Source organism: Bombus impatiens, unplaced genomic scaffold (genome assembly GCF_000188095.3).
Source record: "Bombus impatiens unplaced genomic scaffold, BIMP_2.2 scf_0155, whole genome shotgun sequence".
NCBI classification, from domain to species: Eukaryota; Metazoa; Arthropoda; class Insecta; order Hymenoptera; family Apidae; genus Bombus; species Bombus impatiens.
This window is the reverse complement of record NT_176574.1, coordinates 1,282,579-1,310,408: the sequence shown is the minus strand read 5'-3', so window position 1 is coordinate 1,310,408 and position 27,830 is coordinate 1,282,579. Positions and strand designations below refer to the sequence as shown.

The window sequence follows — 27,830 nt, the reverse complement described above, 5'->3', positions numbered from 1 at the left end:
CGTAAACGATACCGAGTCACGTTAATGCAATTAACGGACGTATAGCGACGTCCGAGCGAGTTGCAGCCGTTTCCACCACCAACGTATGCTTTACCTTAATTCGTTATCGTTCGAGACCATTTGCAGCTGCGACAGCATCATTCGAGAGCAGATACGCGCGCTTTCCAAGTTCTAATTTGCATGGGTTTTGAATATTTTGGCTCGACAGCGAAAAAAAGAATCGATGGACTCGACGTTAGCTTCGATTCGCGAGAAAATTAGGACAACCGTTTGGTCGCATCCAGGCAGACGGGTTTTTAGGTATTCGCAGGAAATTAAAAATTGCAAAAATCCGAAAAATGCGGATCATACGTAAAAATATAGGGAAAACGTGGAATATATAGCATCGGTTATGACATTCGGTAAGTGAAACGAATGCCTAGGCAAGATCCTATTCTCGTCGTTGTCCTCGTAAAGATATGAATTTGCATAGAAATCCGCAGTCCGGCGTAAATATCAAACACAAAGTAAATATCAACATTTTTTCGGAATATCATACGGAAGAAGAAGCTTTTTGGAAAATTCGAAAATGTTTGCGGTGTGCGTAATTTCTTGATGTGTGTGTAAATAAAAATCGACGTGGTGCACGTAAAAAGCGTCGCAAGAATGCAGGTACAGAGAGAAATAGACAGAAAAAGAAAAAAGCACGTGTGTCGACTGGCTCGCGCAAAAATTAGTTCGCCTCTCTGAAAATAGGAAGGAAAACGCGCTGTGCGCCGGCGAATTTCCCGCAAAGTGGAAACTCGGCTACACCGTAAACACACGGTAAACATAGAATCGTCTGATGACGATTTCGAATTAACGTCGTGGCATTCTCGCGCGAAATATCTTTGATCTCGTCTGAAAGGAGAAGCAGCGAGCGCGATCCTCTGTGCTTTCGAGATCATCCGCCAGACCAACGATGACTTTCAGCCCGTCATTCGACGAAACTCTAGACAACTTGCAAGTTCTTTGAGCTTCTTCGTCCCTTTCTTCGACATTCCGAATTCTGCTCGAAGAACATCCGAATAACGTCTGAGAAATTCGTGCTTACTTTTCGAAGATTAGAACTGGCACCGGTGGCTTTCATATTTCCGATCCTTTCGATCTAACGAGATAGGTATATACGCGGTTTGATGAATTTAATTAGTTCTCGATTCTCGAGTGGCTGTGCCAGAACAACTCTGAACGAAATAAGGGAATTAGGGAGCTGCACGGTGTACATCGACGGGGAAATAAAATTTCAAATGAAGTTAAGTTCGTTCGTTAAATTTCTGCCAATTCCACCTTCTATCTTCGTAAATTCGAAGAAACGATCGCATCAAAGATAATGGCGAAAGCTATGTTTTCCATTTCCCACTAATTCCTCTTCGTTAACGATTCCTTTGATCCCATCAAAATGTAGATTTTCTTCGAATCGATAACGAAGTCCGACGTTCAAATCCCCCGCTAACTCGGTCCAAAGTTTTCTTTCCAACGTCGATTATCGAAATTGATAAAAAGAATCCGGTCATTGTATCTACGAACGTCTTCGGAAATATAACAAAAATCGGATGAAATTCATCGTAAGAAACGTTGTCTTTCTTATACAACGATACCACGTTTCGCGATAATTTTATTTTGCTTCGTAACAATTTCTTCTTACCGTAGTACAATTATATCGTCGTATAATTATAACATGTAAATTAATTATAATCAGCAGAGCATTGATCTCGAATAAGTATCACGCTATCCTAATGCCCTTTGTGTCGAACCATTATTAACTTCACTGCGTAATTATACGTTAATTAAATTTTAGAATACGCGTGCGTGATATACGTTAAGTTTTAACAAACTTCGAAAACGCATAAATCGTTCAAACTTTTTTGTTTTTCTTTTTTTTTTTTTTTTTAATAGACTGCGTCTAAAGTTCCTCAAAATTTCGTTACGTGATCGAAATCGGAGATTCGGAAAATTATTTGTAAAGCCCGCAGTCGATAATGGAATCGGATATTAAAGGGAAATAAGAATATAAAAGGTCAAGACGAAACGAGGAACATCCGCAAAGGAGAAGACACGGATAATCACCCGATATATCCCGAAGAACATGGCCGCCTATAATAATTAGACTGTCAAGTGCATTCCTTCGATTTAGATAGTCTTTGTTCCACTTATTTCACTCAAGACGATCTATTTTCCATTCGATCGACAATTACGATTCCTTCGACTAACGATGGATACGCGGCTCAACTTTGAATCTTGTTATACTTGTTATTTGTTATTGACATTTCGATAAAAGCATCGGCAAAAATAAAGCTTTTCATCCTACTACTCTTCCTCAAATGATAAATATCGCTCGTTTCTCGAGTACTCGAACGAAACGACCGTCTTTCCGAACAAACAATTAATTAGTTCAATCTATCGTCAGAATGGCCAATACGATTATTACATCGAAATTTACAAATTTTATTTAATTACGTAGGATCTCAGGAGTAGCAGGACGGACGTGGAAACAAACTTTAAGAAGTACGAAACGCATCTAAGTGGACTTAGACGTTGTATCTATTGAATTGGCAACTGAGCGCGCGTCGTGAAAATGCTCGTCGCGCCGCGGCGAGACAAAACGCGCTATGGCGAACGCATACAACGGCAGAGCACTTAGGCGTACGTGCATCGGGATCGGTTGACCTCCTCCCCGACACTGTCTGCGAAAGCTTTTACGACCAAGTACCGAGTGCTAAGCTTCCATCGTACCTGCAAACCTCGACAAAAGTAACTCGTCCCATTCCGTACCGTACCGTACCGTCCCGTTTTGCTGCGATTCGTTTCGTCTCGTTCGCCCCGCGAGCAAACTTCGATTCGATCCCGATTCGCCCTTTCTCTCATTTTCCGACTCGTTTGCGACTCACGATCGCGCGTTGGAAAGCGTCAACGACTCGCAGCGCTCAACGTTCAATCCCCCCCCTCCTCTCCGAAACGAAATGCGATACTTTGAAAGGCAGCGATTTTGCTCGCCGATATCGACGAACGATCTTATATTGGGTTGGTAACTGAGTGATTGCGGATTTTGTCATTAGGTGGTATTGGTAAAATCCGCAATCACTTAGTTGCCAAGCCAATATCTATTTTATTTGCGTCTGACTTATAATCGATCTTCTTTCCTGTCGACCATCTCTGCACGTAAATCTAGCGTAGGATGAAATTATAATTTTACTAGAATGACGAGGAACGCTACAACGATTTAACAAGTATTAACGTTTATAACAATGATAAATATTAGCAGCGACAAAGTCAAAGTTCAGCTAATCGAATCATACTAAACAGATCAAGTGGTTATGATATTACTACAACACGGACAAGGTATATGTACCATCTGAAAGCACGGTCAATTAACCTCTTGTTTAGTCAACATCCAGTTTACGTGAGTCAACTTGCATTAATTGTATTCGTGAGTCTAATACGGATATATCTCGATTAACAAAATCAGGTCAGGCAAAATTCGACGATACAAAAAGCTGAAGTCGACCAAGACGGTTAAAAATTTACTTTAACGTGGTTCTTCTTCGGACGTGATCAAAATTTCTCGAAAATTAAACGCGAGATTCTTTCTGTTTCTTAAATATAACGAAAATTTAATTAAACAGAAAAATCTGCTGTCCAATTCAGAAAGCTTTATGAATTTCCAGAGTTCCTCTTACGGAGTCATCTACCGTCTATTCCAGGTATAACACGCGTCCGTGTGCCGGTCAACGATAATTACAAGTTTCGTTTAGATCGAAAGTAATTAAAAATTCCGTTAGTCTGGACGACCACGATCGTATGTTACTGGCGTTTCGTTTTTACAATTAGTTGGAAAGGCAAGCTTACGATACGTTGATAATTTTCTTTGTTGAAAAGATGAAATATTCAAAATGTTATTTAAGATTCTATGGTTGCTCGTCTAAAATCTTTTCTGGTTGCAACAAAGAAAAGAGATACGACTGGTTTTAATAGCACGAGCCACGGTCGTATATAATTACATAAATTCTCATATCAAAGAAAGTTATAGTAGTGGCGAAAAAACCGGGCGAAATTTCATCGTTTGAAAATCTACGGCGCGATTAAACGTGGAATTAATTCTAAGAAAGGATCTTCCGTTTCATCATTAAGGAATTTCCAATGAACGATTCGACGTTAAGCGTTCTCGCGTTCGCTGCTTGGCTAAACGCGTTCCTCTGTTTCTAAATGGCAGAGACGTTCACCGGTTCATCGTTTCGTTTAAAAGTTTATTCAGCAATTCGGTTATAACAATTGCATCGTGCATTACCAGGATCCAAATTCAATTTGCGCCGAGGCTGGAAGCTGCACAGCCACCGCCGGCATCGGACAATTAAATGGATCGCGAACGAGCTGGAGCTGCAACTTGGCACTCGGACAACGTCGCCGTGTAAAACCGATGCTTTTCGTAACTCCTTTCGCAACGGTCAAGAAGAACGACGTTGAGAAAGAAAAGGAAGGAAAAGGGAGGAGAAGCAACTGGAGCCACAGCGCTGCACGAAGGATAAAATTCCAACGCGGAAACGAGCCGGCAGTCGCATTAAAAATTTCAACAATACTTTCTCTCCACCGACTACCACTGCCACCGGGTAACTTTATAGACGAGTACGATGTTTCTTTTCCAGCTACTGTCTAACTTTCATAAAGTACAGGCTGATCTTAAACTACAAGAGTGGTAAAATTTCAAAAGACGTATTAAGGTATTCCCCGCACAACGCGCCACTTTTTCGCTTTCACGCAGCTCGAGAATCGAGAAAATCGCAATCCCATATTTTGCAGTCGCTGATCTACGTTTCGGAATTGTCGAATATCGAAATTTTTAATTAATTTCTAATTCCTGGAGTATCGATTTCTCTTCGTACTCGAAGGTCTTTTTAACATAGACGATATATACGTCTGGTAAAATGTCGGTGATCTTTTTTGCAAGTGATATACATAAAAATCGTACATAAATTAACGGAGCTCGGGAGACGAGGATATTTCGATACGCGACGATGTTTAACAGCGATGACGAGGAAAATATCATCTAACGTTAATACGTGATACTTCTGCTTAATTATTTATTGTTTTAATAAACGTATTTCTCTTGGTTATGAAAAATATAGTGTATTTTTGTCGAGTTTTATTTCACTCTATTTTTTATACTATTTCGTCTCGTATAACACATGGGATACTTGCATGTTTAAAGCGAGAGAAAAAGAGATGAAACGGACCTTCTTTAAAAAAATCGCAGAACAACACGTTCATATCGAACTGTACTGTAACTGTACTGTAATCCCATAAATGGGATGAAAAAATCTAAAGTCGAATACACTGGCGGATTTCTACACCAAACATGGTCTTAGAATCGACCTATACACCTTACCGTATGCTTACATATTCTTACCTTTATGTACGCATAAAAATACACTGAACTGATATAAAATTTCAACGATACTTTTCTCTTGCTCCTTCATAATGACATTGTATCCTGCAGCTCGGTAATATCGTTTTCCCGTCGGAAACATAACGCGCGATTTTTTTCTCGAGGAAAACGAGCAGCGCGTGCCCGTGCATTTTTCCTTACATCCTTAAACGCACCACTATTTTCATGCTAACACAGAAAGCGGATGCTACGTATGACGTATAAAGCGTCTCGTTTGCGAATAAAAAATTTTAACGATCGCTCGCCGTTCGTGCATCGTGAAAACCGTCATTTTTCGTATTTTACTTCATATCCCGTGACGTTAGTGTCTTTATCTTCCATTTTACTAGAATGTTTCAAACATTTTATCGCGCATTTTCCTACGCGGTTCTTGCGTTTGATCAAAAAACCAACAACTATTTATATATATACATCTTTTAATTAGCATTCGAACGAGATGAAATCGAATGCGAATCGATATGTAAACTTTCAAAAAGCTCGTCTTTTACTTCCAAATTTTCCAATATATCTACCAGTGAAATTCTCATCGAACGACGCAGCTACACGTCTCAACGTCTTGAAGCTCGTGTCCGTGCAAGAGCCGGCAGCTCACCTTTTGTACTAATAAAGGCTTTCATTCGCTTGACACGCAGCTTTTGTATCTTATTGCGTCGAAAAACGAGTAAGAGGCAGATTTATAAAAGAAATAAAAAAAAAAATAGATATTGCTACATAGTCAAGACACAATTCCACGGAAAAGAATCGTACAATTTTTGGCCAGTTAGGCAAAAGAAAATTGCACGTTGAGAGATCGAGGTTGCTAGCCAGGTCAACGTTCTACATCGTATCGTTATAGAGCGTAAATACTCTACAACAGATACAGACGAGCAAGTTATTTTTTATTCACTATACTATCAGATGTCGGTGAACCAGTTGGAAGCCCGACGGACCAGAAGAGCCTAAGTTTGCCGCGAATACGGTCACGGTGTAACCACTGCCCGAGTCACGATCTCGGTGGTACTTCCTTTTTGAACGAACGACACGTCGGAAGCAGGTCAGAATTTTTTACAATCTCACCCTCTTTGGCACGCGCGCGCACCACCAAGTAATATCGTCTCGCGGTAACATTCGCCGTGCCACGGCAAAAATACACTCAACGGGTAAAAGCAGCGCGCGCGGTCTACGCGAAAGCCCGAAGAGATCTTAGCTTCGTTTAACCAGCCGTTCCAATCCGCATAAAGCAAGAACCGCTGGAAAGCGGAGAGAGAAGGACAGCGCTGTGTAACAAAGGAAATAGATCGATTCGCGGTTCGTTTTCGCATTTGAGTTTCGCGAATGTGGAAGAACTTTAGATGGAAGGAAGCAAGGTTGAAAGTTTCTCTCCACTTTCATCTTTGACTATGCCCGAGAAAGAAACTTAAGAAATTCATGGGAAATAGCATCCGGTTTAAATTAGATTTCCAACATTACGTTTAACGAAACAACGGAACTCCGTTTCAATCGACGATATTAAGCAAATGTTTGCTATTTATAAATGCGCCCCTTTGTCTCGATGAATTATTCAACTGATTAATTAAACGTTAATTATTTAACTGATTATCGGTTCTCCTTTCTGTTTAATTTAGGGTTTACATATCCGTTAGACCTGCGGCCACGGGTAGAAATCGCGTTCTGCATATTCTGTTAATTTTGGCGCGGCCCACTGTTTACAGGCTACGAATTAATAAACCAGAATACATCCTTTTTCACCGTTGATTTCCATTCTCATTTTTCTTTCGTACGCTCGTATTAATTATACTTCCTAATGATACACCTATACGAAGATACGACTTTCGTTCGCGATTTTCTACTGAAAAATATGAAAATAGACGGCTACAGGGTCAAACATAACGTTGGAACGTAACGCGATCAACGACCTCGCAGAGCGGCGGAATAGCAAATTTAATTTGGAAGTCCACGTTCAGGTATTCTTTCGTACGACGCAAAACATGATAAATTACCATGATATTCAAACCGGTTCTTTCCAGCGAATATTCCAGGTTTCCGCATAGGTGGCCTGTGCAAATGAGCCAGCCGGATGATAACAAGAGCAAACGCACAAAGAAGCGCGCGACAGCGAAGGACGAGCAGGACCAAACGGAAGAAGTACGAGGAGGCTGTGGAAACGAGGATTCCAAGGTTCCTCGTTCCCGTAGGTTTCACCCTCGGCCCAGTTCCCAGGTATCCGCACAGACATCCGACCGCAAAACCGAAGTTCCGTGGCTTTATGCAAATTCACGCGCAACTTTTAACATTTACACTGGCTGACTTTCTTGTTGGATATTTCGTGTCGGCGGGAAACCGCGACAAGGATGGAAAAGCAGCAAATACTCGTCTCACGTCCTACCAACGGCCTTAGCCGCTCGTTTCGTACGTTCCTCTCAGCCTTGAACGTTTGTTTTCCAAACCGAATTCGGCGCACGTGACGGGTCGACCAAGCGTTACCTATATATTTGCAACAACTGGAGGTTCCTACGAGAAACAATAGGAACTCGCTAAGATCGATAACGATCCTGACGTCGATTCGATTTCAATGTTCAACCAATTATCGGCTTATCGTCATCCCGGTTTCGTAACGCTTTTATATCGTTACTCTTCGAAAAATTCTCCACCTGTTATTTCCGACAGTTTGGCGGCCGACTATATTTGCAACGATCCAACTGGAGATTCCAACTGGACATTCTTTAGTTATCGTTAGGCGGCGGATTAATTTTTATTAATTTTTGCGTCTATGAGAAACCGAAGAATGGAAAAATGCATAAATTGCGCGAGGCATGAAAATATGTAAAATATTCATACTCGTTATATAATATTCGCTAAATGAGAGAAATTCAGGCCTTGGTCCTACTCCTTCTTGTGGTATTCGTAAAAATACGAATTTGCGTTAACACCGGCAGTCTAATTATCGTGACACGCTTCAAGTATTACCTCGAATCGATATAATAAATCAGAGCGTTCTTTTCGTAGATTTTAATAGAACGCTAAACGAATTCGAATGTTCTTTCTTCGTTACGTATTGAGATTATTTTTTCTTATGCTCGTAATTCGCGATAGCGTGGTTTTAACATTCTGAAACTTTTCTCGTACTTGTTTTCTTCGTTCGTAGGAAAATCGGCGAGTATCAATGATGATTCGTGCCAAGTTAACGACGAATATTCCAACGTGTACCTTTTGTTTGTTTTAAAATTACGAGAAATCTTGGAGACGTTCGTTTCAAAATGCCAGAGATATTTAGGGGCCAGGTACGTGCTTCGTGTGCTTTACGCGTTAAGTATTTCTGAATTCGTAGTTGTTTGTAAACTGGTTGAAACTATGTTATGTTCAATATAGCGTATACGTGAAAACTTCGTTACACTGTGATACATATAGCAATTGGCTACAACGACTTATTATGTAACAATAGGAATATTCCAACGTATTTTGCTACAGCATGCGACGTACAAAAATGTATTTTCTAATAATAAGCCGAGTTAACGACGAGGAACTTTCAAGCCATTAAGGCAAAGCTATTAAAGTACATGCGCACGTATGATACTTTAGCAAGGTGAGAATAACCTTATTCCTCGGATACAAACTTTCATCTAGCTTACGCAACTTTTAATTTTTAAACATTCTACGATATACTGGATATAAAACGATGCTTCGAGAAACAATTGCGATCGCACAATTATTAACCATTATATCGCGTATAATTAAAAAATGTATCGGTGTTTATCCTATAACGTTCGGATGCTCGTACAAACTCTTTCTTAGTCGTTTACGTCATTTACAGTGGTCATAAAATGTAACTTGTACCGTTCTTTTTTTTACAGCATTATATGCAAAATTTACGCGAAACAACCTTCTTCAATTTTGCAACATGGTTGTTACAACGCACCATCGTCTTAACGTACATTGAAAGGCTTAATAATTTTATAGCTGTTATTTAAACGGAACAGTTCTTCATGACGCGATTGTAACGAAACGTTAGTTCCGAGTTAAGGATTTATATTTAATAGTATAGTAGATTAACAATAGTATAGTAGACTCATAGTAGTTGAAGTTGATCGAAAGTTAGCGTGTCAGCCGATTATTTGCAACAATATTCGACGTCGAACGCAAGAAAGTTAATTGCAACGGGATGAACGGCAAGCTGGCGCAGAATTTCATTTCATCGTCTGGCAATTGCAAAAAGTACGAGGACTGAAACAGCTTAAAAAGTGAATTAATACCTTAATAATTGTGGGAAGTTTCAACGCGCAAGGATTTCGAACTTAAATTTTCCTGACCACTCCGACGCGCGGTACTTTAATCCAGTTAGGCGCTTGGGAACTTATTTAACCATTTTATAACTTTCCTGTCAATATTATTACGATCGTGACAAAAGAAGATTATTTAACGCGTAACGAGAGCAGTCGATGCGAGAAGATTCTTTTAAAGAGAAAAATTGTTGAAAGAAGCGATTACGACGACGATACAGGGAACACGAACGATAATAATTTAGCTGTTAGATTGGCATGCGCGACAATTACGAGTAGCCACGTCACGATGAATATTCTAGTTTCGTTCTCCGCTCGTTTCAACTCGATTCCCAAAATTTCGTTATTCTTATTGCATCAGAAACGTAAGGTGTAGGGCGTCATAGAATTACAAAAAAATTATTATATAGCCAATTCTGCTAAAAATAAAAAATCGTACCTTCAGGGGTTAATAACCGCATTCGCGTTATTCGTTTCGACGTTACATGCCGTTCACTGCGAGCCAGCTTACGCACGATGGAATTTCAAACGTAACGCGGAATGTAACGATATTTCAGCGACGCTGCCGGATTCATTTCTTGAATGAAAAGAAAGAACAAAGCTACCGTTTCGCTTTATCATTCGTGTGACGCTGTGCTTCTCTCTTTCACTCATCCTCTCTCACTTACGCCTCTTCCCTTCTATTTTTTCTTTTTTTTTTTCTCATAGGTTCATCCTTTATTCCAATCACAGGCAGCCGCACACGCGTCCCAGTTCTTTTCTCCGCTATTCAACGTTCCTTCGATTCGGGCGAAATGTTTCAGAAGCAATTTTCCTCTGATGCACGAAATCACGGTTCGTTTGAAGCACCGCGCAACGTGTAATCAAGCATAGCCCGATCGCGCTTAATTAATACTTGTTTCGAATGTTTCCAACCCTCCTATGACGTAGCTTCCGGATTAAGGTTGAAATTTTTCCGGGCCCTTCGCCTTACTTTTCCCATTTCCCAACCGATCTTTACGCTTACTCCGTCCTAGTTGGGAATTTTTCGTTTAACTCAAACGCGCTTAAAACGATCCCTTTGACCGACTTGCGCGTTTGTTTCTCGTATTGGGTTGGCAACTAAGTGATTGCGGATTTTGCCGTTAGATAGTATTGACAAAATCCGCAATCACTTAGTTGCCAAGGCAATAATTAAAGTGCGGATTTTTACGCATTTATGGGAAATGGACACAGAATGTACACTATGGAAAATGATGTATGAAATATGCAAATTATGTACTTTCCACGATATTTGATAAGTAAAATATCTACCCAGGTTACATTTTCTAATTGTATCTTATGAAACTATGAATTTGCATAAGTAGTCTAGGTACCTCGTTTTCGACCTTAAACGTATGCCAGGGTAAAGACTGTTTTATTAATCTTAAACTTTAATTTTCTTCGATATCCCTTTGGTAACAAAGGGGGGTATTACATCGGACGATATTAGCGAGGAAAAAGTTGAAGGATATACGGAACCCATACATCGTCGTTTATGAATGGCAAATCAGAATTTAATAAAAAATACTGGCGATTGAACACAACGCAACGATGATTCTACTCTAAAAATCGTGAAATATTTATACAAAAGTATCGAGAACGAAACAAATATTTCTGCATCTCTAAAAACTTGTAATTGTTTTAATTTATCGCTCGTTGTATTTGTTACGCTAAAAGATAAATTAATCTATTTTCCGCTGTGTTTCCACGCAGTGAATATATCAAAATCACAGGGGAAAATCGCACGATAAATCACGTTTTACATTTTTCTACAGGCAAGCAATTTTAAAATTTGATAAGCAATCGGCCAATCTTACGCTACCGAGATCGTCTTTTTATGTCTTCTATTTATGTCTTTACAATTCGCGAAAACACGCTTCAGACATCTTGAGCGTGCGGTAATTATGTAGCGTGCGGGACTAAAATTATTGAGAATTGTGGATCTTTGAAGCCGAAATAATATTATAGGAACGCTAAATTTACACTGAGGATTCATATTAAAATAGTAATATATTTATTTCATGGACGATTTCTTATATATTCATCGATACACGCTTGCACGCGTCTCAGCACTTTCTTCCGTATCCGACTCTTAACCGACCGACTAGTTTACACTCGTCTGTTTTCGAGACGCCGCGCGCACACACACCTCCACACACCGACACTCACATACAAGCATCTCTACTACGCATTTAACCAAGTGCAGCACAGAAAATTATACATATCTCAACAAAAATAATTCATTCGCGATCCGCACCTTGCACGTAACTTGCCGCAATTAAAAAAGAAGGTGAGAAACAAGCGCGGGAAGCTGCAAACGTTCGAAGAATCGCGGTGATACGAAAGAAGCCGTGAGAATGGGAACCGATATCGCTAGACGAGGCAACGACGAACAGCAAATAACGAACCGCTTCTTGCACAAGAGTCAAAGTTGCGGGGAAAAAGCGTGTGACAAGAAAGAGATTCGCGAAAGTTGGGGGGAAAAACGCGCGACAAGAACGAGATTCGCGAAAGTTGCTGGCGTATTTCGGTTGCCCAGAATGGCGAGAAGAAGCGCTCGTAACGTGCATGGGCCGACGCGTGCGAGTAGAAAAATCTGAGAAATAAAGTTCCGAGGGAACGACCAGTTCGCCGGACGTGCAGCTACGCTTTTTGCGCGGTACAGCGCACGAGAGGGATGAAACCGAGAAAAACTTGCCTATCCCCGCGAAATAATACCGGCGAGAATATCTCTGTCTGGATGAACGAATTATGCTTAAGGAAAAAAATTCATCGACCCCGTCTTGCCTCGTTTTAACAAGTAGATAGCTGCGTTTCAAAAAGCTGCTGGTTCTTCCCTCTCGGAATATATGGAATATTTTGGTGAAAATTCGGTTGCACCTTTTGATATCCGCTTATTAGATTCTGTGCATTTCTATGAATTTATGGGGGATTTTAAGGCGCAAAAATTCACATCTATCCTAACGTTTGGTAGAGAAAATAAATGGCTGCTTGCGCTCTATCGCTCTACGCGGCTTTATAAACCTGCAATCTTTAAATCTTTATATATCTGCAGTTATTCAGCGAACATTAACGGGGGCGCGATATTTCTGGATTCTAATTCGTAAAAATTACCAAAATTTTTTTATAGGTGGATCTAAAGATATAGGAATAAAGTACGCAAATAAAAGATAATTGAAACGAAAAAGGCTTCTCCGTTGGCATCTCTTGAACATTTAAGAAGGAAGAATTGCTCGAAACTAAAAAATCAACAGCTTTGCATCGACGAGTCTTCGTAGGCGGTAGAACTTTGGTAGAATTTTCATAGAATTTTCATGGAATTTGCAAATTGATTATCACCTGTCATCGTGTCTATCGGTAAAAAATCAAACGTCAAAGTGGAGAAAGATAGAGACGAATCGATCGAACGAAACGTGAGTCAGTAGGACGGGAATGGGACGTAAACGACTGTGTAGAAAGTATCGGGAGAAAGAAGCGTAGACGGAGGTCGAATGATCGGAATAAAAAGATACGGTCGTCGAAAAGCATCGATGCATACGAGTGCAGGGTCACGTCGATTGGTTGGCGTACCCGTGGCAAATGTCCTGCGGAATAATGTCGCTGAAGGCGTTCGCTTTATTCTCGATAGATAGTCGGATATGGAATCCGATCGCGATGCAAAAAGCTCAAAGTTCAAACAATACGACGAATTACAAACGCCGTTGTGTCGAGAAGAAAGATCCAATAAGATCGTCAAACGAACGAATGATTCGAAAAAATATGATACCACTGGGAAAAACAATGCTGTTAGTCGAACGGTAAATACAGCAATCACAGAGAAAAATACACGGTTGATCGATAGAAAAGACGCCCCTTTTTAACGAGACAATGCTGCAAACTCGAGTATCGCTGAAATACCAGTAAAAAGTCTCGAATCACGATTTAAATCGCACTCGTTCAACGAATACGACATAATTCCGCTATACGAGTACTATTGGACGGAGTTTGTTAACGATAAACGTCGTTTAATCCTCTGTCGTGGCAACACAGAATACTATTTTAGAACGTGCATTCAGTCAATCACGAAAAGTTGACATACGCCTATCGAATTTTGTGCGCCTGACTTACCAAAGAAACTAAAAACACGCTTGGGCGCAGTATTATCTATATTTACGTATGAATAGCATTAAATATCGATGTATTTCTAAAAGGAATTTAGAACAGTATTTAACACAGAGAAATCTTGGGATAGAATTCACATCGGAAATTACGACACTTTTCATTTTTTTTAACGTCAAGGAGATGTTACAGTCGAACCTCTATAACTCGAGAAGCTCCGTAAGACTACAATTCTGTACGTTCCCTTCCGCTCCGCTAGGAAAATCTCCAGAAGTCGAAATAAAACTTACTTCGACTGGAATTATTTGTCACGTGTCACGTGTAACTCGAATTTGGAATAGTCAGACCTCTACGAGACGAACTTTTACCGCCATTGTCTCTGCAACTCGAATCGAAATCGTATCAGCTACGCGGTTTGTCGCAAAATGTGGGAAATCGAACACTCGATATTTTTTCCTTTCTTCTAACTGTTAGGATTGTCTCTGATAACGTAAGGCGATACAAGCCGTGTATCTACTTTCTTGTACTTCGACCACGTGCATATTCAAAGCTAATCGTCTGAACGCGTAATTTTCGTCATCCCCGTGTCTTTAACTTTCACATTTATGCACCTGTGTACGTTATTTACGCACTTATGTACTTGAAACGAGTTCTAAAAGCAAGTTGAAGATACTAACAGTTTCTGCAAAGGTGAATATAATCGTGCAGAAAGTCTCTGTACGTCGAATTTTCGTTCGTTAAACCTCTTTCCCTGGGAAATTTCGATAAGTCGAGAGTTCCGTAACTCGAAGATTTTCGCTTCACTCTCCAAGTTCGACAGTATTTTTATGATTTCACGTAGACATAACAGGCGTATATGATTTTTGCCACGCTGTATTTTATATCTTTCTAGTCGTTTTCTCTTAACAAAGATGAAAGCGAATAAACCGTGCTACGTTTCCACAACATAGCGTCCTAATGTGTCAACAAAATTCGTACAGCCAACGTTCTAATTACGATGTTTTATATTTGAAGGCTACGTGAACATCTTTGCGACCGACCTGTGTAACAAGTACAACGTTGCACAAATCGAATCTGCGATAGAAAGGGAGATGCTTCTCGTTCTCCTCTCTCGTCCTCCTCAATTTACACGAGTACAACGCGTCACGTATAAAGCTGCAAAAATGTTCTAAGGAGCTAAAAAATACAACGACGACGCGTTAAAAAAAGAGGAAGAAAGAAGAAACAAGGAACAAACAAGAAATCAAAGTCGAACGAAGTTAACTTTTTATTTTCCGACACTTCCAAACTTTTCCCTCTTTGCTTTGCTTTCACGCGTTACTTTCGTTGGGAAAGCTTTTTTTTTTTGCTCTTAAAAAATTGAACGTCGCGTCGTGTCATCGTAGAACCGTAGTTTGCCTGTCGTATTTCTCCGCGAATATAATAGAAACGCGGGCGTCATTAACGCGTTTCCCTTCGTCTTTTGCGTCGTGCAAATGTACCGAGTGGAATATATTCGAGATTTTTCAGGAAACTGCAGAGAGAAAGCTCCGAACCCGAGGTTTGGCGTAAACGGCAACAAATAAAGTTTGACAAGGAAAGGACGGGAGTTGAAGTTAAACTCAGGCAAGCCGCTTACAGCTGAACGGTTTAAAAGACTGCGGCAAAAGGCTCTGCACTTTTATCGTGGGCGAAAGGGCAGATATAGCTGAACGCTTGGTAGGCGTTATAAATCGAGCTTGGGCGTGAAATTACCAGTCCTGTGAATGAGAAACAGTTTTCGCGATCAAGTTGCTGCTAATAGGTCAGATGGAATTTTAATTAAACCGTTGTCGCGTCACGTCGTTCTTACGACGGTGAATATTTTACACAACCAGTTTACACCGCACTTTTTCTTTCTTTCCGCTCGAACAAACGTCGTTGGAGAAAGAACCGTCGGGACGAAACTAAATATTTTAACAGTTTTAAGGCAGCCACGACACGAAAGAAATGCGTAACGACGCGCCAATCGATCTTCTGTATCGTATTATATCGCCATTTATTTCTATAACTTCTTCCCCTTAAACGCAAACATCAGCTTCCTTTTACCAGAAATGCGGGAAACGAGTTGGAAGATTCTTCGAGTTGAATTTTTGCAAAGAAAATTTCATGGCAGTTTAATTTGAGAAACGAACGCAACTTAGAACATTTTGCACGGGAGTGAAACGAAATGCATTTCCTATCGAATGGATTGGAAATTGTCGACAAATATCTAAAAGATAGCCAAGATGTAAGGCAGAGTCTCGGTGGACACTCCCTCTGTCCATAAAATCGTGCCGTAAAAGTCGATAACGATCGTTTTCAGCGACTTCACTGCAACCTGGCATTGCATGATTATAAAACTCGATAATTGCGCTCTGTAATTACTGTTACGATCATTCCATGAGTTGCTTCGTTTCGACGTCAGTTAATTTTCATTGAACAACGAAGAATCCCGCGGTATATCTGTATACAGAGTGTCCTGTTTTTACGCATGAACGCGTACGTATCGAAAGGGGCACGTTGCTAGAGAAATGATGGAAAAAAGCTAACGAAATATCAACGACGAAAATATCGAGGTTGATGAGGACGCATCGTTTAATTTATCCTTCTCTTTTCGCTTTTCCATGATGAATGAAAATTCTATTTCGTCAACGACGAACGATACACGAACGCTATTCCAGAATACACGTTACAACAACGATATAGACAATGCAAAGTTTCTACGATAGAGAACGACAAACACGCAACGCGAAACAAACGCGTTATCTTGCCTCATCGAAGCTTTTAATATGCAAACTGTGAACTGTAACATCATACTGCTTGATGCGCATGCATTACCCACTCATTCGCTATTGCTTTCCAATGAATAAATACCAGTCCATCTACCCTCGTTTCTCTGTACGTACATACGAACCGACTACGCAATTTCAACGCGTTCTCCTGTCTATTTTTGAAAGTTTATTATGCAATGTTTGCTTTCGATACGATCCACGGCACGATCTTCGACGAAAATTACGTCAGACGTAACGATTCGCGGATGCGGTTCGCTTTGCACCAACGAGAACGTGTTTTTTCGCAAAACACGCTGCAACTTCATTTGACGATACTCTGTAATCTGTGAAATTTTTAATAGAAACATTTACTTTACCTTAATGTAAGTCTTTGTTAGCTCGAGCCGATTATAACGTAGACGTTGTAATATATGGACGTAGGGAACAGAAGGTTGAAAATGCGCGAATTTTACGTATAAAAAATTACACTGAATCGCGGAAGTATTCGTACCATCTTTTTCTCGATTGTCAACTTCGAACGATTCCTATCGTCCCAGAATACGAATTTCAAAATTTTCAACGATAAAAATTCCTTCGATGATGAGATAAGTTTGCTTATTTCAAACATACAGGCGCGCACAAAAGAGAGTTCAAAGTTGCGAGCGATTTACTCGTATGTATGCACATATGTTTAGTAACATTTGTACCAGATATTTTTCACCGCGTTGTCCACAGTCTATTCCGGCGTATGTATTATTCGTTGCTTATTCATCGCTCTTGTCAAATACGATGCCGTTTCGTAAATCCACGGTATTTTGCTATTACTATAGTATTACTATACCACTTGCGTTTAACACTTTGACTGCCACGCCGAAATCACATGTTTCCCTGAGGATGCCACAGTGTTTTAACGCAGTGCACCGTTAGACGCAAGATTTGTTATCTTTTTTTTTTTTATCGATGTTCTAATAAAAATGTTGAACTGTTCAATGGGGCACTTTTTATCTCAAAGTATCTTCTATTTATCGGTTATATTCAAAATGCCCTAACTGTCAATTTTCATTCAATTTTTACGATTGTAAGAAGTTGAAGCGCTCCGGTCACCAATGACCACCATGGCAACACAGGAGAAATCGTGATCGGTCACATATTTTTTTTTTTTTTATTTAATTGTTTACATTCACAATTTGTCCAGTTTGGACATTTGGTAGAATGTTTTAGCTGTTAGATTATCATATGGGTGGCTACTCCCAGTGGGATACCATCTTCGTGTTTGTCAGGTTGTGTCCTTTGTGAGGTCTGCTGCGGTCACATATGACCGACGTGGCAGTCAAAGTATTAAACTTTCTTTCGTCCACCGTTGCATTTGTATTGGATTGGCAACTAAGTGATTGCGGATTTTATCATTAGGTGATATTGACAAATTCCGCAATTACTTAGTTGCCAACCCAATGTATCGTCGCTAGTAAGAATTTGCAAATTGAGATCGTAACCGAAAATATCGATCTTTCGAATATGGCAATCGAAGACGTAAAAGAGTTGCGTATTTCCAGGGCTCATTGTACACGTCGAAGTGAAATCGAAGACGACACGACCAATCGGAAATTCGTCATCGTGAAAATGCTAGCCAAGAGCGGATCTTCGAAAATCAATCTTATCTGGTTCTTTCGTTAAACCCGTCCCACTGAGGCTGAGTCGATAGACGACGACTCGTAGGTAGAAAGTTGGGAAAAAACGAAAGCAAGAAGATGTACGACGACGGTCATTATCAGCAGCCGAGTCGTTCCAATTCGAGGCTGCTCCTTGCCAACCAATGTTTCGTGGAGAAGTTCGGGCTGGCTGACTGTCTAGCTATTCTCGTTTCTCCTGTCTTTCGGGAATTCATCGCGAATCGTAGGAAAGGAAAAAGCGAGAGAGCAAAGAGAGAGAGCAACTGTGGAGGACGAGAAAGAAAGGGTGTTCTTGAAACCAAGTTAATTCCTCTGCGAAGCGTGATTGGCCTGGATACGAGCCACCATCTAAATGTCACGTTTCTATCGGCTACAATTCCACGACAAGAATTACCAAACATCGGCCACTGGCCATCGTCGGGAATAATGACCCAATTTCGAATATTTCGATCGTTTTCGACGAATAGGCCGAGCCAACCAGCTGCACAAACGCGCAAACAATCCACTTTTACGGACCATAATATCTTTAGGATATAAAATTATCCCGAGTTTACGATACGGACAGCGTATCGGCTATTTTCGAGAAGTTGGAATTTTTCCACATTGCACGTTACAAAGTTTACAACTCGGACCACGTCGACAAATTAATTAGTTTTTTAAGCGCTCGATGGGTCCGTTCGATAAACTTCACTACGACTTGATACGCACGTAACGCACCGCTTGCGAGATGCTTACAACGTTTCGACAGTCGCATAATTGGAGAGACACAGATTCCTACCTCGTAGAAAACATTGACGAAAGCACACCCCCTAGACTGACACCTAGAACGTAAGCGCCAGACGCTCAGAGAACGAGACACGCTTCGAAATAAACATTTGACAAAATCACGATAATGTTAGAATTCTTTAATCGACCCTCTCTTGCGCGTTGATATCGTTCAAAGTTCGCAAACTCACCGAACAGTTAGAAATTGATCATCGACCGAAGGAGAGATCGCGACATAATGCGAATGTCTGTAGGATGAGACGGTTAAAGATGCAGAACACGCCGCGATAAACACGGAGCTATTCTACTTTGAGCCTAACTCCTCCATCGATTTGCCTTCGTCGTCGTATCCTTGCATCTAAGTTGGGATCGTCGGAAACCAATCCAACTACTCTCAATGATATATTCATAGTAACTGATTTGCAGTCTACTCGTAGAATACTTTTCACTGTCGAGTGGATCTGTTTTTTTTTTTTTTATCGTTGTATATTAGGTCGTCGGAAAAGTTTCTTTCGTTTCATAAGGAAATAATGGATGCGCAACATTTCCCGTTTTATATTATTTTATCGTATCGAATTACATATGATCCATTTTGCTCTATCAAACTAAAGATCGCAACGTTCGATAGATTAGGCTTCATGTTTGTATAAAAATGCGTTTTTGGTGTAAAAGACGTGTCTATAAAAGAAAGACACTTTTCGGACAACCTAATACTTACAGTCGGACTCGATAAGCGCAAGCGAATTCAACTAGTCGGCAAAGGTATCGTTTAAACGGACTATCGTTTAAAAGTATCGTTTAAGGTAGGTGGACTACAATTTAAAATTGTACCGTGATCAACGAACATGTGATAAGTAAAACGGTCTGCGAAGTAACAGTTTAATTTCTAATGACAAAGGGAATGTTTAATAGAACCTTTCGTTTCTGGAAATTTCACGATCGCGTTGACATTTTTAAATTGCTTTCGTTATTCCGGAGCACCGAAGGCGTAATGGAGTTGTACCGCTGAAAAGAAAAAGGTGACAAACACGTATTTCAAAAATGATTCAAACTGTAATTATCCACTTCAACTTCTCTGTTTAACGTAGAAAGGGTATTACGAACGTCGAAATAGTATAATTACTCGAGCAACTCGACGATTCAAGTTAAATAATATTTTTTACTGAAAGAAGCAAGCGAAACTTTCGAGAGGAGATAAAAAGCACGATATTAATAATAGAAATGTAATACGCGTCGTTATGATGGCGATATGAACCAGGGAGAAACACGAAATTGTATGAGAATTCATTACGTTTAAGTACATACTTTGCCCTTTATTACTTTCACTTCTTCGTGTCGCTGTGTTTTGAAATGTAATCAGCTTACGCCAGTGAAATGTAATTACCATTGCGGTTCAGCGTTGTAATTACAATTTTGATTATAATTTTAACATTTCCATTGAATGTATGTTATTGTGCCGATCTCATTTTCACGTAAACAGTTTTACCGATGTAACTGTTTTTAAGAGTATCCCACTTCCTTTATTTTTCTGCTTTAAGAACGTTAATTGATAATCTTATCCGAGCCATCTTGAATTACATAAACAAACTGATATTACGTCGTATAACAATCTATTTCAGGAAACGTTTTAACAAATAGGGAATTAGATCTGCATAGTTAGACGAATATTTAAATACGCGGTTAATGTCGGGAATTATTAAGCTAGAGTGTCCGATATTTTTACATTTGAAAGGAAATTGAAAGAGGATAAAGCACGAAAGAAGCGTTCTTAAGGGCACGTTTCTTTTTTTGTCATTTCTGTTCACCGAGCCGCTCATTACTTTGAAAATGACGGAACGATTCTTATAGTTCAAGGATGTAGATCCAATCAAGTAACTTTAATTAATTTAGAAGAAATATTTTTCAAGTTTGGCATTATCCAGATAGCTCGTGACAGTTTTATACCAATCGATCAAGGCCGTCTCTTTAACCTACTAAATTATAGAGAAGATCTAAATCGTCGTGATATCATTTATCTGTTTAAAATATGTTTGCAAATGTTTCATGAATCATTCTAGATACTAATTTGCGATTTATAATCGCTATTAAACGTTTCCTTCGTTATATTGTCTGCCAATATTAATGTGAAAATTACAATGAAATAGATGCAATCAGGGACACTTTAACACTTTATTTCTTACATACTGCAGTGCATAAATTATTTAATAAAGAATTGAAATTAACATCCACATTTTTGTAACCGAGTCGTATTCAGCGCAATTTCATCGATACGTGTTTCCACTGCCAAACTTTCCACTGTCCAATTATTCTTGTCCCCGATGGTATACGTAATCGATAAAATAATTCTCCACTAAATGTCCTTCGGACGTTTATCGATCTATAAAGAGTACGCACGAGGATACCGTGCGATTTGTCAGTAAAAATATCCAGAAGTTGTTAAACAGCGTGGAAAAGATCACTGAATACCATCGCCAGATTCCGGAACTGATGTAATATTCAGTAGGTTGCGCGCTGAATGTACGATTCCCGTAATTTCTCCCGCGATTTCATACAATTACCGTCCGCAACGGAAACGTTAGTCCACGAAAGTATCACGAAAAAGATTGCTACGTCACTAGGGGATTTGAATCGATTGTTTCGGCTTAGTACGTACTTCTAGTGGACGAGCTCGCTAGAAAACCAACAGTTTCATAGACGTGATTTCTTTCTGACACATAATCTAAGAAAAGAACGGCAACGTCTTTTCTTTTTCTCCGGCTGTAAGGATATTTCTCCATTTTAATATCACGGTGTAAGAAAGGGTACGGACCGCTGGGAAAATAAGTACGTGCTATCGGTACAAATACAGAACCGCCGAACGTTTCCAAGGCAAGTTGCAATTTTTCAAAAGGAGAATTCTTTTTACGAGAAGAAAATATTAAGAGATTACGTCGATTTTTGTCTACCTTTCGTCCTACGGAGTCGATATTTATTTCCAATGCGTATACACTCGTTGTATTTACTAAAATTTACGAACCGATCCATCTCTTTAACTCTATACGGATAACTAACCACTAAACTCTCTACAATTTATCACACGAATCAAACAAGGATGTACGAGAACTATGTTCGGAAAGTTTTAGTAGCTTGTTAACCATTCACTTTCACAGGCTACTTATGACTTAATGAACGGTATTTAACTACTGCAACGTGGTATTTGTACAGTAGATATGAAGAGAAATAAATACGACTTCCTCAATTTCTCACGGGGCAAACTTTAATTACGCTATTTTATAATTTCGGTCGTTTACGGCTTCAATTGATTTAATAGGAAATTCACTTTCGTTTAATAGAATCGTCTAACGCGGCCGTTCTATTATTCGAACAGCGTGTTTCCTACTAAAATTCTACATACGACCCGCAGAAATTGTGAACTTTTACGCAATTTCATATTTTTATGGACAGAACTAAAAAATGGATCTATATATTCTTGCGTCTCTAAATTCATTGCAAATGCAGAAAAACCCGCAATCTATCGATAAATATAGAGCGTTGATTTTTTTCTATTGAACGAGACGTATTCAGAATGCTTCGGTAAAATTACAGGGAATGCCAGATAATATTGCGATAAAGCTACCATAATACGATTCAAACTCGATAAAAGTTGTAACGATCAAGTACATTCATCGAACAAAATTATTCTGCAAAACATTTTAAATATGTGTTGATGGAGTTGGTGATTAAGTTCCTACGATCCATCGAACGATTTCCGACGAACTATTAATCGAACTTCGGTTTATACGTTATATCTTTTGTTTTATTTCTTTTTTTTTTTTTTTTTTTTTACTTTTAATCGCTCGCCCTGTTCAATTTCTGCCTCGTATTATATTTGTAATCGGTGAAGAAAGAAATTGAACGATCGATAAATAATAAACTCACCCTCTCTCGGTGCACTGAATGCCTGCAGTCCTCGCATTAAGGCCGGCTAGTCAAGGTCCATGCAAGCTGATTTTTATACCCAGAAATCGTTTTTTTTTTTTTTTTTTTTTTTTTTTTTTTTTTTTTTTTTACTTTTAATCGCTCGCCCTGTTCAATTTCTGCCTCGTATTATATTTGTAATCGGTGAAGAAAGAAATTGAACGATCGATAAATAATAAACTCACCCTCTCTCGGTGCACTGAATGCCTGCAGTCCTCGCATTAAGGCCGGCTAGTCAAGGTCCATGCAAGCTGATTTTTATACCCAGAAATCTGTAATCACACACAGAAACAAACTGATTAGCCTTGCGCCGCAATGAACTTTTCGTGACGAATATTTCACTTCTTCGTTAACATTCAAGTCACGACAAATGATAGCACAAACTATCCTTTGTCCATAAATTAGATTATACAGCGCGCCCTGCGAGAACTCTATCACCTATACAAATATTTCTTTAATTTCTGCCGATATGACAAATATTGGATACATTCACAGCGCATTAATCGTGGCCAACGAAACTATCTGAACTCTTTATGAATAAAATTCAAAATTTTATTGACACTATAGCGATTGCCGGTAAATTATATTGATAAAATTTTTAACGATTTTGATATATTTTGTAGAGAGAAAAATAAAAACAAGCAACCATCCATAATATCGTTGAATGTCAGTATTCAATTGGAGTATCCTTCAATATCTTTAACAGTGATTATATAAAGCAATTATTCATACTATATATTGATTCTTTACTTAAATACAAGTTTGGAATAAATATCTTGTAACTTCTATATATATATATATATATATATATATATATATAGAATATATACAATATATATATATATATTGTCAGATTGTGGTCGAATTTTGCCATAATAGCAGTCACATAAGTGTTTATGTAATACGCACGATATACACGTAAAGGTTTACTATGGTAAGCGTACGAATCCCTTCGTAAACAACTGTATATGCGTCCCGAATTGTTTATTTACCTAAAGATATTCGTATTCGTATTCCTCGATACTATCGTCAAACACGATTATCTCGATATGTAAGCCATTGTCTAGGAAAATAATGACAGTTGAACGCGTAACAATAACGATGTTATAACAATACAAAAATGACCTTACTCACTTGAAAATTAACAATTCCTGTGAAAAAACAGCTTTGGAAAACGTGTTGTAACGTTTACAAAAACGTTCATAGAACCAGCCACTTTTCATTGCACGATAATTCAAGACACTGTACGGTTTCTTAAGGAATTCCACCATGTTCCGACGCTCACTGTTATTATTAATATACTGGTAGAAAATGAAGCGAAAACACGATATATTTTGATGATTATTAATGACATTTCGACAGACACAACACTTAGGTTATTCAATGTGGAAACGCGCCACGCATTGTTACAAGGAAGAATGCGATATTTTACCGCACGAGGCGCTGCGAACCGACGCGCTCACGAACGGCGCGAAAATCAAAGTGTCATCTCTACTACGTGCGTTGTTATCTAAAGTGGACCAAATTTGAAACGTTTACTAATAAAGAAAGATGATTAGATGACATATTTGTAGTTCGTTGGAATTAATTTTCAGGTCTGCCCCGATAAAGCGAAACGAAACGTTAGAACAAAGCGAAGCGTATCGCGTAATAAAAATCCGATTGAATCATAAATATAATCCCGTTCAATAGACTCCATTTCTAGACCTCTATTTTCTATGTCTTCTACTTTTAATGAAACTTTACCATTTGATGTAAACTGTAAACTTTAAATTGCACGCATGTTTTAAGAAATCGCTAATATATTAGTAGTATTATACTTTCTTTCTCATATAAATATCATTTCTTTATATTCCTATTCTGTTTTTATTTGCTATTAAATGTTTTATGATCGCTCGATTGAAAATCGAAACAGCAGATCGATACACGCGTATCGATGGAACCCACAAATAGACCTTCGATGCTATTCTCCCGAAACCAGGCATTCTCAACCAAATTCGCCACTTTGTATTCAAAAACATAAAATAACTTTAACATTCTTCTTTTTATTACAAATTCTCTTTGTACTTTGGTATTCAACATATCACAAAGGTTTGCACTGTGTACCTTTTAGATTTTGAATCAACTTGCATAAAAATGGGACAACACGCTCTGCTCACTCAGCGACGAGACACACAACATACATACAACCGACGAGAGTTTATGACGAGCGCGTTACAGTGAAAACGGAAAAGAAACTCGATGAGAAAGAGAGCAAATCTAAAAGAAGAATCGCGCGAGATTTTTCTCCATCTGCATCGGGTATCGCCATAAACGTTCTTAATATTACAACAGAAGAGAAAAGTCCAACGAGAAAGAGTGGTTCTGACGATGTTACGGGAACGTTTAACGTGGAAGAGATTAACCTCGTAAACCTCCGCAAACGGCGTTCCTTTTTATTAAACAGACAGACTTTTCGGCTACATGAATTGTCAAACGAACGTTTTATTGTATTTGTCTGTGAAACGTGAACTTGTTGGTCCACGAAAATCGACTTGGCTTTTACCGTCGCGTTATTCAATTATATTTTACCGACGAACATCGTAAAAGATCTTAGATCGTAAGCTGTCGCTTATAAGTAAAGTATTATTAGATGACGTATTTGTGATTCTTCGGGTTTCAATCTTGTTAACATGTAACCCGAAGAAGAAACATTTTCCTATAAGGAAATGGACAGTTTCACGGTAAAAATATTCACGAAGCGCAACGTACTATTAAAAACACGATCTAGACGTAAAGAATCATAAATACGTCTTTGTAAACTATTCAGCTTGGCCTTATAATGTGCTTTAAGGTAAAACAGGCAACATCATAATCTAAACAGTATGTACATACGTTTGATGTTACGCGTCGTGTTGCGAAAGAGCATATGTCAAATACCTGATATACACTGTATAATACCCGTATAACTCGACGCCAAGCCATCAGTAATTCGAAATATGCGACTCGGTGGTACACTCGAGGAATGCATACACGAATCGGTGATTACGCGCGCAGCGAAGCCAAGTACCTCGAGATATCACAAAGTAAGTAGCTCAAAGTACTTAAACTACAAATCCTGCACTCTTAGACGAACTCTATAAAGTTCAAGTAATACGTTCGAAGACTGCGGAACAGGAGTGATTCTTTAAAAAATTGTAACTTAACGGAACACAGAGGAATTGGAAAACAGATTGGAAAAAAGAAAGGAAGATCAAAATGTAATACGTTGCGAAACATAGCCATAGTTTGACTTATTCGATTGTCCGGTCATCTCGTAATTAATTATGATATTTCGCATGATCGAGATCCGGTGATTCTAAGGTAGCAAAGAGTTCGAACGAAACGCGCAACAATTTTGAAACCGATTGATTGCCGAATTTTGTCGCAAATCGATCGAAATTCCAGACGATTAACGAGAGGCCACGTTACGAGTAAATTGAACAATGTCGATGCTATTTATCCGCCATCAGGGATTCCCGGTTTCATTAGGTCTGTATTGGCCGTGGCTAAAGTTATACGTTTAACCGCTCTATCTTTCCTGGCGAACGAATGAAACGACCTTAACGAGAAACTTGGATCACGCCATGTCTCGTTTCCTACTCGTGGCTTTCTATTAATTCCACAGGTTTATCTACTTTCTGTTATCCGATTAATTCGCAAGGCAATTACGTGTTTCTCCCCGCGCTATTTAAAAACCATCGATATATTGGATAAAATCTAATAAACTAAATTAATTGTATATCACGTTTGATACAGAGAATGTTCGTGTAACGATCGCTACGATTTCCTAGACACTTGCGATACTGTACTAAAAATAAGAGGAAAAAATTGTTGTTTAAAATTGTATATTTTATTTTTGTATGCGAAGTGGAACGTAAATTTCAAGCGAGTATCAGAGAATTAAAGAACGCGATATACTGTGAATTTGCAAGTTCGCCTAAACCTGCAAGGGAGGGATTGCGTAAAAATGAATAAACAAATAAAATACCAAATCGATGACAGAGTTATCTGAAAAAGAAGTAAGAAGAAAGATCTTTCGTTCTTATTAAAATTTCACCCATTAGACCGCGTAATATCCGTTTCAAACATGTTTACGCGATATTCGATATTTTTACATCTGAAATAGTGTAAAAAACACTCATTCATCGGTGGAACTATCGAAAACCAAACAATTTTCGATAGCAAGTTTCTCGATAACTGATCGATGATAATAACGCGTAGAACACTTAAAGGTTTTTAATAAAAATGTAGAATGTTGCTGCTACGAAACAGCAACAGAATTTTTGTACATTTGACAATATCCTGCTACCGAGTTATATTTCACTTGTACAATGTCTATGAAAGCGTCATCGAACCGGTAACCTACATCGAGCAATTTACAATTTCAACGCAAATAAACCGTAACCGAAAGCGATTACGTATTCGTATTTTACGTGTTAGTAAAACGTCTATGTACTTATACCGCAGCAATCATTAGTAACACGAGAATACGATGCAGATTTTTAATTTCGGACGAGTTCTGGGACACGTAGCTTCGCTATGTGATTATTTAAAATTGCACGCTTCAGAAAAAGCACGAGGCTAACACGGATCATGCTTTATGAAAAATACGCATGTAATACTACATTTTATGCAAGCTATATTTTACAAGATTTTCAGCTGTTATTCAGCAACAGCTATGGCGGTACATCGTGCAGTAAGCTAATCCGTAAAATACGTTGCTCGTTACTTCGTAATGCATAAATTACAATTTCCACAGAAGCATTGATTACTGTTATTATCCAAAGTTTCAGATTGTATAATTTAAGTTGTA

The 27,830-nt window shown here is 38.9% G+C and overlaps 1 protein-coding gene across 1 annotated transcript in view; it reads right to left on the bottom strand.

Moving 5' to 3' along the window:
* LOC105680199 (heparan sulfate glucosamine 3-O-sulfotransferase 5) overlaps nucleotides 1-23,055 on the bottom strand; it is an 80,982-nt gene extending 57,927 nt beyond the window's left edge. The window contains exon 1 of the mRNA XM_012382642.3: nucleotides 22,958-23,055. The gene's annotated coding sequence lies outside the window, so the exon portion shown is untranslated. The remainder of the gene's footprint in view (nucleotides 1-22,957) is intronic.
* Nucleotides 23,056-27,830: the final 4,775 nt, after the last annotated feature.